Source organism: Centruroides sculpturatus, unplaced genomic scaffold (genome assembly GCF_000671375.1).
Source record: "Centruroides sculpturatus isolate CEXI.00-Female unplaced genomic scaffold, Cexi_2.0 scaffold1050, whole genome shotgun sequence".
Classification (NCBI taxonomy): domain Eukaryota; kingdom Metazoa; phylum Arthropoda; class Arachnida; order Scorpiones; family Buthidae; genus Centruroides; species Centruroides sculpturatus.
Genome location: NW_019385340.1, coordinates 1 through 10,781, shown reverse-complemented (window position 1 = coordinate 10,781; position 10,781 = coordinate 1).

Sequence of the window (10,781 nt, the reverse complement as noted above, 5' to 3'; positions counted from 1 at the left end):
GTATGTAACAAAAGTTTTAAACGCAGTGCTGGTTTAAAACTGCATATTCGTACACACACCGATGAATACAAATATTCTTGTAATATATGTAACAAATATTTTAAAACAAAACACTATTTAAGAAACCATAAAGTAATTCATAGGGATACAAAAAAGTATGTTTGTGACATATGTAAAAAAGGTTATAACTTTACAACTGCGTTAGCCAAACATTGTCTTACTAAACATGAAAATATGTATTTATGCAGTATTTGTAAGAAGCTATTCAAAAATAAAAACACGCTAGAAGAACATTTGAAAGTACATATTGAAAAGTGTAATATTTGTAATAAAGAATTTAAAACTAAAACCACCTTAATCAATCACCAGAAAATTCATTTCGATATAAAACCGTTTCGTTGTGAGAAGTGTAATAGAGGTTTTATCAATAAACATCGATTAAAATGTCACGAAGCAACTCACAATGAAGACAATCTTCGTTACGTTTGTGAAGTATGTAACAAGGGATTTTATTTTAAAAGTCATTTAGTAGGCCATCAACTCGTTCATCAGAATCATCCGTATTTTTGCAGTCATTGTAAAAGCAGATTTAAAACAGAAAATAAACTTAAATTGCATTTAAAATTTTTTTGTTTAGAAATACACCCCAAACAATTAAATTATCAATGTAATATCTGTAAAGAAACTTACGTAAATAGATTCTTTTTGGAGCAGCATCTACTCGCTTACAACGATCAGATACACTTCTGCTGTGACGTTTGTAAGAAAAAATTTACGTCACAAGTCGAATTCCAAACTCATCATAACACTGTTCATCCGCCGGGAGGGAAGTATAAATGCAAAATTTGCAGTAGGACTTTTCGGACAAGGGCTGATTTAAGTAAACATAGGAAAAGAAATTCCGATTTAAGCGTTAAGAAATGTAATGTTTGTGGCAAAAGATTCTGTTCAAATTACTTTTTAAAGATTCACGCGCGAAGTCATCGTTCTCAATAGAGTTTTTCTTGTGAAATGCCGCGAAATAATTAACATATTTTAAAATAATTACTATATTTTAATTGTATTATCATAATAAATGTACTGTAAAATATCAATAAATGCAGAGTTTTTCTTATTTTCATTATTAATTCTTAGTATAAAGGGTATTAAAGATACTTAACTGTATGAACACAGTCTTTAGTACAAAGTGAAATAACGGTATTGTGTATGTTACCTTTGAAAAAAAAAGAAAAAATTAAATCTTTGATTAATGATTAATTTTTTCAGGATAAAAGAATTTTTGTTAATGTGTTGATTACAATTTTTATAATGTCAGTAATTCAGTAATTTTTAATTTAAATCTAACGTATAATTAAATATATTAATACTGTAATAATAAAATATTTTAATAAGTAATCTATACTACGTGTATGTTTTTTTATTGTTTTAATACAGTATTATAATAAATATATTCTTATGATCAAACGTTATTTCTTTATTTCCAGTTACAAATATCTGTGATTAAGTATAATATAAATGTAAAAGAATAAATTTAACAAAACATTTGTGAGGTCAGGTAGACACAACGCATAAAAATTTCATGGTGAAATCATTAAGATCCATAGTCCCTTATCAACATCATAATTGCTTCGCCATGTTCACTTTTCTATGAGTAACCATCTTTATTACTCTTAGCAATAACTTACGGACAATGGGTACAAAAAATCGCATTCTACAATTAGACATTCAAATCGATGTTGTACTGGTTCCAGATCGCTTACAATAACGTTCTGTTTAACGGTTCTGTAAGACTTATGTGAAAGTAACGTGCGTTGACTATTAATAATAAAATAAATAAGTAAAATAAAATAATTCGTGTAATCCAAAATTTATCAACCACTTAACATGGTTAAGATGGGCAATCTGAATGCTAGTCTATACTAATACGCATAAGGCGCTATCCTAATGGCTAACTAATAATCTTGTTACGGTGTTTTACTTTGTTGAAACACTTAACTAGTCAATCATTTAAAAAATAGTGTTTTTGTAAAGGTGACTTTATCGTAATCTGAATACAAGTTATGTTTTTTCTAGGGAAATTCTTCTAAGAAGGTCTTTGTTACATCACATTTAATTATACATCGAGAGTGTTGTTGGTGTTAAACAACGATCTTTGGACTGGTTTACACGATTTGTCGATTCCTTCAAAGATATCGCGTATCTGAAGTAATATATTGAAAACACTGTACAGCGATTCGTATATCTGTAAAATGAAAACGCTTTATTTCATTAAAATTTTAAAAATTCTAAAATGTACTATTATGATCTCATGTACAAATACCTGAATTGGAAATTGTGTCGAAATAATAAAATAGCCTCCACAACTAATTCCAATTTCATTTTCGCGAAATTTCTTCAAAAAATTCAACGCCTGTAAACAATTTCTGAGTGTAAAAGTTTTGTTGAGTTAATTCTAAAATTCAAAAACAAAATTTGTAATTTCAACTTACCTTTAAATTGAGTTCCAACGGAAGAGGAGTCAAACTGAATTTCCGAATTTCTTGAAAAGAATCGTAAGCCTGTTCTTACAGGATAAAGTTAAATTAGTTAATAGTTAGTTACTTTAACAAGATTGGCAAAGCATGAGATAAGGCATTAAAAGATTTTATTTGTATTAAACTGATTAAAGATGATAAAGGAGTGGTATAACATGATTACGAAAGAGTCAAGGAAAGATGGAAAGAATATTTTAGGAATTTATTGAATGAACAAAACCCCGGAGCTTTATACGAGGATGGAGAGGCAAATGAACATGTGGTGCACAGAAGAAGTGGAAAAGGTAGTAAGGGAAATGAAGATGGGGAAAGCAGTAGGCACTGTTCAAATTCCGGTTGAGACTTAGAGAGGTTTGAATAAGGAGGGGATTGATATCCTCTGGGATGTTAGGAAGAAACTCTGGCAGCAAAAGAAGATTTCAGATGAATGGAGGAAATGTATTTTTGTGCCACTCTTTAAAGAAAGATGCACAAATGAGTCGTGGTAGAATGACGTGACTTTTTCGCCACAGAAGTCGATTTTGTGGTGCCGCAAAATTTGGTTGAATTCTCTCTTTTGCGGTGGCTGCTTCCCAGACGCATTTCTATCAGCTAATAACAGTTCGCCTGGTAGTCACATGAGAAAATAGAATCACGTGGTGTTTTAAAGGCAAAAAGTTCAACCCGGTTAACCGAGATTACTGAGATTAGAGTAAAGAGGAAAGAATAATATATTCAACGCAAATTCTACACAAATAATCATATATAATTTAATTGAAAGGAAAAACAAAGGAATCTTACTCGAAATAGTATTTTTTATCGAGAGATCTTGATCGAGGAATAAGCGTATTTTGTGGACTAGTTCTCTCTCGGCCCAAGAAGATATCTCTAACTCAAAAATTTTTACGAATCTTCGATAAAATCTAGCTAAATTAAGAAAGCTGTACAAAACAAGATTTGTAAATAACGGCAGTGTCGGTATCGTTCGCCATCTTGAATACTGTACGCATGCGCCGAAATCTAAGCAGGTTGCCGCTTGTGTGGTTGAGCTGCCGCGCGGCGAGGAGGTGTTTACGACAACGCTTCTCGTTGCTTCGCCTCATGTGTACTGTACATCTATCCTAAAGATAAAAGGGATGTACAGGATTGTGGAAACTACAGAGATATAAACTTATTGTCCCATACTATAAAGATTTAGGAGAAAACTGTCGAAAGAAGGATTAGACAGGAATCTGAACTTGGAGAAAAACAGTTTAGCTTTATGCCGGGAAGAGTTGATTTCACTGATTTGATAAATACTATCTTTGCTTTGAAACAGGTGAAGGAAAGACACGGAGAAACGTAAGATTTGCACATGATGTTCGTAGATATGTAAAAGGCGTATGATGAGTACCAAGGCAAGAGATATGGATATATTTGAGGGAAAAGGATATTCCAGAAAATATGTTAGGCTCGCGAAGGAAATGTACGAAGGAGCTGAAACTCAAGTTGAGAGTAGTGTGGGCACTACAGAAGGGTTCTCCGTTAATGTTGGTTTGCATCAGGAATCGGCCTTAAGCCTTTATCTGTTTGTCCTGATAATGAACTTGTTGGTTTGTGACATGAAGTGTGTTGCTCCGTGAAGTATACTGTTTGCGAATGATATTGTGCTGTGTGAACCTTCTTAAACCAAGGCCGAGAACAAACTATAGGAGTGGAAGAAAGTATTGGAAGAATGGGCATGAGGATTAGCAGAACTAAAACAGTTTATATGACTCTGAATGACAGGGACGAGAGCAATATTAAAATCCAAAATGTTTCGTTTACTGTGGTTTCGAGTTTTAAGTATCTTGGGGATTTATCGAGATAGGGGGAGGATTAAACTCGGAAGTGTAACATAGAATTCAATGTGGATGGGTGAACTGGAAGAGACTGAGCGGTGTGTTACGTGACAAGAAAGTTAGCTGCAAGCCGAAAGATAAATTGTACTGTTGTTAGACTTGCAATGTTGTCGGGGCTGACACGTGGGTAATCACAAGAGCCCAAGAAAGAAAAATAGAAGTGGCGGAGATGACAATGTTGAGATGAATGTGTGGAGTGTGGAGGAAGAATAGAATATAGAACGAGTTTATTAGAGGTTCTGTTAAGGTGTGTTTTCCTTGAGCAGGAAGATGGAAGAATGCAGATTGAGATGGTTTGGCCACGAAGAGAGTAAGTAGTGAAGATTATGTGGGAAAGGGGGACGAGGAACTGATATTAAAAGGAAAAGGAAGTGAGAAAGATCAAAGCTGCGTTGGAAAGATAAGGTGGAAGAAGACTTGAATCAGAGAAAAATTAAGACAGAAGACGCCCTTGATAGGAAGAAATGTTGGATACGTTTTAATTAAAGAAGGAAACGCAGATCCCATATAAACGTGGGAAAAGGCGAAGTTAAAGAAAAAAAGAAGTAGAAGATTAATTACTTTTACACATAAATTAATATTTAAAAAGTATTTTTCTTTTCAGTTTTCGAACTTACCGATGTGAAGATACGAGAAACCACAAATGAAACTGATACCACCAAGTATATGCTGAGGACAGAGCAGAGTACAAGAAGAATTCGTATATATGTAGCTGATGTTGTGAATATTGCGTTATAGAAAGAAAAAGATATGATGTAAGCGACAATCCCGTATATAAGAAAGCAACTATTACCCCAAATATCGTTAATCTGTTCAGTTATTTCGCAGATTTCCAAGTGTTTTCGCATTATATCCTTAATTTCATATTCTGCATTTTGTCTTACAGCTAAAGCCAACTGCCTCGATACAGCGTTGAACCGTTCGTACTGTATTGCGCCTATTAACACCGTTGCATTAACGATCCACATTAATACCCCAAATTCATAAATCATAACGTATTGAATGCACACAGAACAGACCAGAGCCCGTAACCATGTTGATTCCTGTTCTACTGTCTTAAATACGTAATAGGAATAAACGACTGAACCGATTATTGTATAAAAGAAAGCCCACCAAGACAGAAAATTCGTTTCTAGCTGCCATTTTTGCATTTTTTCTTTTTCTCCAACATACCCTGAAATATCTAAATTTATATGTAATTTATTTTTTTTGCCTGTATGGAGTAATGAAAGAGTGCCAAAGTTTGCCAGATAAACCATGCTCATTAAAAAAGGGCTGTTTAATCCGCTTCCTACTAATTTTTCTGCTGGACTACAAAAAATTGGATTATCGTCTGTTGAAAATCTCTGCATTGATAACGTAGTCAATTGCGTAATAAATAGTAAACGCAGAAATTTTCCGTATATTGAAGACCATTTTTTGTATTTCTTGCTAAGCCGTTGGTGTTTGCAACGCGCGTAAAATATATCGCCGAAAAGTATGGAGAGGTTTAACGTTGGGCATAGCATACAGTAAACGCAACTATCAGCCATTTAACCTAGTAATCTGTGTATGGCACAGTGATGGCAAGTGGTGGCATTAATAGTGTTCAGTTTGATTATATGTGGTTAAGATATAGAATCGTTAACATTCATTTTATATGGATTTCTTTGGAATCTACTTTGGAATTAGTTTCATCCATTTTCTAAATTATTTATTGCATTCTCTGCTGTTATGTGACATTTATATTACTATCCATCATATTTATTTTTATTGACTTTATGAGATTATAATGTAACGAAAATAACTCAATACTTTTAAACATTACAATTATATAACTATAATCTAGAAACGTTACTAATATTTTAAAATATGAAACTATTTATTAAGATCTTTTAAAATAAGTTTTAAAAAGTTAAATATTAAGAATTTCTGTTTACATTCTGCATTATATTCCTTTGGAATTTCTATAAAATCCAGTAGTTCAGATATGTGAATAAAATGTGTTGAAGAATGTTGATCAATACTCCAAGTTTCATGTGTATACGCTTGAAAATGCGGTGCAGAATCTTACTTCGAAACAGAATTTAATGGAATTCGATCATAGATTAGATAACGCTTCAAATCATTTCTTTACCGTTGCAAATATTCAGTACATCAGTAACTATACTTGATAATATTGCTTGAAAGATTACAGTGAAACCTGCTAATGTGATTATCTGAATAAGAGACTACCTGTGTATGAATATCATTTTCAGTGATCACATTAGCAGGTTTGACTGTATATTGTACTTTAAAAAATAGGATATTACTTGTAATGGATTTTAATGCATATCGATAGCTATTAATTAATATACAATACATTATAAATGATTAAATCACAGAAAATTTGACAGTTCAATATATTTTTAATGGTTCTATTTATTTGGAAATTGCAGGGACGTTATGTTTTTACGTTAGCTATAATTAACGCTCTATTATTTCCTTTTATGTATTATTTCTCATTATTTTCTATTTAAATATTCGAATGAATGTATGGCATTTTTGTAAAATCTCATTTGTATGAAATAATATAGGAATATTAAAAAATTTTCTTAAGCCTGCTAAGGTAATAAGAAATGTAATAGAAGGAAAGGTAATAAAGTAAAATAAGGTAATGTAATAGAAAAAAAGGTAATAAAGTAATGAAAAACATCAGGTTAGTGAAGCCTGTTTTAATTTTTTGAGTGTTACTCGTACAAATTTTAACACATAATTAAACAGAAGCAACAAGTAAATAAAACATTGTTTCTATTCAATTAATAATAGTCTTGCTCCTTGTAGTTTATAGTTCCATTAGCTAAATTATTTTATACTTAATACGTGATATCTTCAATGTACTATTCCGAAATCTAATCAATTTATATAACAAGTTATTAAGTTAAAATGAAACAAAATGAAATGCCAAACTGATGTATTGCTTATAATAAATTTGTGCCTATATTCGTTGGTAAACAACAAAGTAAATTATGAAATATAGATGTGTATTATATTATTACAGTTTAAATTGTCGTATAATTTCTTTATTTTGCCAGTTTCTATAATAATAATACGCATTTAGTTAGATTCAAAATTTTACACACCGGGTTAATGCAATTTAGCTCTGAAAAAAAAGCATGCTAAAAATTTAATTAACTTATTAAAATTTTACACTGAAATATCTTGTATTTAGCTGTTTATTATTTATTCTCCGTTTGTTTCAATAATTTATTCTGGACATTCGACATAATTTTTGTTTTATCCAGTTTATATAACTACGTGTTTTAGATGTGTGGGGCCACATTTTGTAAACTCACTTTGAAGTTTAACAACTGCCGTGCTTTATGTCGAAAATTATTTCTGAAATTTTGAAGGGAGGTTTGTTTACTGGGAGATTGATGCTGTTAAATTTTGGTGGTTTAGGGTGTTCGTGTGTAACATTTTTAGTGAGGTCACACTTAATGAAGTTCTTACTCGCTATTAGAATTTATAATTTTGTTTTTATAAAACCCATGTCTATTCTAAAAATAAAACTTTTTGCCATTTCATAATAAGTAAAATTCATTTAAAATGTTCAAAATAAAATAATACTTTTGCAAGAAAACAATAACGTTAAAGAAATTTAAAATACAGTAGAACCTCCATTATCCGGATTTCCATTATCCGGATTTTCGATTATTCGGATTGTTCAAAATAAACAAAAATTTTACGAATGTGCTGATTTGCACTTGGCGAATTACGACACTGTTTATGTACGTGATGGAATGCATAACTTTTTTTGTTTCAACAACGTTTCACCCAGCACAGTGGTCGTAAACTCTTAAATATATTTTGCATCGTAATAAAAATATAACTTGACATACGTATTTATAAATAATTTATATTCAAATTACATCATTTCTATGACCAAGGGCAGCGTAAGGCATGGGCGACGTGGGCCACTGCCTGTGGCTGGCGGTCCGAAGAGCCTCGCGTTTCGAAGGTTTATGCATTACTTAAAAGCCGAGAACGTGACGAAAAAATTTTACTCGTGATAAAACGATAAATCGTTTGTCAAATTTTTATTCATAAAAATGCAGTTTCAACTGCTTTTTATTTTATAAAATCCGTCTTCTTGCGCCACCAGAGGGCCTTTTAAACAATAGGTAGTCTGTTAGCGTTGGTCAGTAGTAGTCCAAATGCAATACGAACGTTTGTTTCTTGAAAATTTGATCACGATTTAAATCCAGTATTTACTTTTAATATTACCGATATGTCAACGAAAAGAAAACGTGTTGTATTATCATTAAAAGACAAATTAAACTATTTGTTTCGATTATCCGGATTTTTCCTTATCCGGACTACTTTCATCTCCAATTAGTCCGGATAATCGAGGTTCTACTGTATTTTCATACAATAATGCTATTTGCTTCATATACTAACAGAATAAACAAAGTGGAAGTAGATAATTTTTTAAAAAAACATATCATATTTGTCAGATATAACTGGTGAATTACAAAGTTAAATTTTACTACACACGAATATTCTGTGTTTAAATATCAATACGATCAATTTTCCAGTGAAACGTTTTAGAACACTTAAGCAAATGCAAATAATCACAGAATAAGTAAAAAAAAAACCGTATCGGTTCAACAGTGCAGTATATTATCTTGGTGTCAGTAAAAATTATCACGTAATAAATGCTATTGAACATAGAATTAGAGTGGTTTGACGAAAAACACTGTAATAATTGTTTTTCTCTCCATAGTTATTAGTAGAAACGTAAATGTGCTTCAGTGTATTACTTTATTTTTTATATTGAAGTTAAATATACATAAAAATAATGTTTTACAATATCATAAACATGTAATTATGGCGCTCGTATTAAAAAGCTTTAGTGACAGTATATTCTTCCTTTACATTTATAATTAGTAACTACCATTGTTTAAAGACGGTACTTATGAAGTGCGAATTAAAAATAGGAAATAAATAGGAAAGGTTACACATTTCGTTTCTTCTATGCATTTTCATGTAGCACTACAAGTGTTTCTTATATCCAAAAATATGTACGTTTTTTGTTTTTATCTGAAAACATTAATAAATTTTTATTTTCCTGAAAAATATTATAGTTAAGCTAACGGAAATTAAATAATAATTGTTTTTATTATATCTGAATACATACAGAAAATAAGAAGTGATTTATGGTGTTTAATAAGTTTTGACAACGCAGCACTTGGTCGATCTGCCTAGTGGGTGCCTTCCGGGAGGTCTTTTTAATGGGAACTGGCCCCTATTCAGGCGTTACAGACGTGGAGAAAACCCGGAAAACTCCACGTGGCCAGTCCGTCCTGTCGAGGCGCGAATCCACGACAAAACTCCCAGTGTTCAGGGACTAGAACCGCATGGCCGCTGGTGTGCCTCAAACATTTGAAGTTGTATTTTATAATTAACTGGCAGGTAAACTCTACGTTGCCCAGGCAAAAACTAGAAACAAACGTTAAGTTTATTTCGTACTTCTAGCCCTTTTATTGTATTATATTATTTGATTTATACTGTAGTTACAAAGGTTATCTTACCGAAAGACCAAGTGATCAAAATAACATATTTAAAAGTTCTTTACATTGTGTAAAGTGGAAGAATAAAAAATTATTAAAATGTGTTAGATTGGTCACTCAGTGCGTTAAACCCTTACGTAAGAGAACCTGTGTGGTTATATAAATCAAATACTATAATATAACAAACATTAAAACGAAAACCATATAAAGAATTTGGTTATTTCAGCCTACCATTGTCACGTTTATCGTCATACTCGGAAGGTACGAAATGCTCACAATTTCATTGATCAGATAGACAACAATTGAAAATATAATATATTGAAATAATTCGATTAAATGTAGATGTTGACCGCCTCCATAATAAGAAAACGGTCAACGACTACTAATTCATACTGGTCTACTATTAATATTTTAAAAGTGATTCGAATTGGACATGTTGTCATGGCCCCGCACGTGATCAAACTTATAATTTTAACGTCCGAAAGACTTTAAATAAAACTTGTTTGAATAAAAAACAAATCTTTTGAAATTGCGAGAGTAATTGCTTTTACGTGAGAATAAATTTTTTAAAACTTTGGCAACAGATTGTATAAATTATGCAGGAAGTGTGTGTTCTCGTAAAAATTGCGTTTATGGAAAGTTATTGGGCTGCAATTTGTAAAAATATATAGTCCCATAAATTCTCATTTTCTTCCCTTGTCTATCTGTTCTTCCTTAATCACGATAAAGGAGTTAGGTAGTTGAAAGTCGAGACCAGATATGGAAAGCTTAGGGCAGGAAGCTCAGATTAATTATATAAGAACTTCCGGTTTAGAACGGAAGTACCGTTAGTTTGATTCAAAATTTTTTCCCAAACG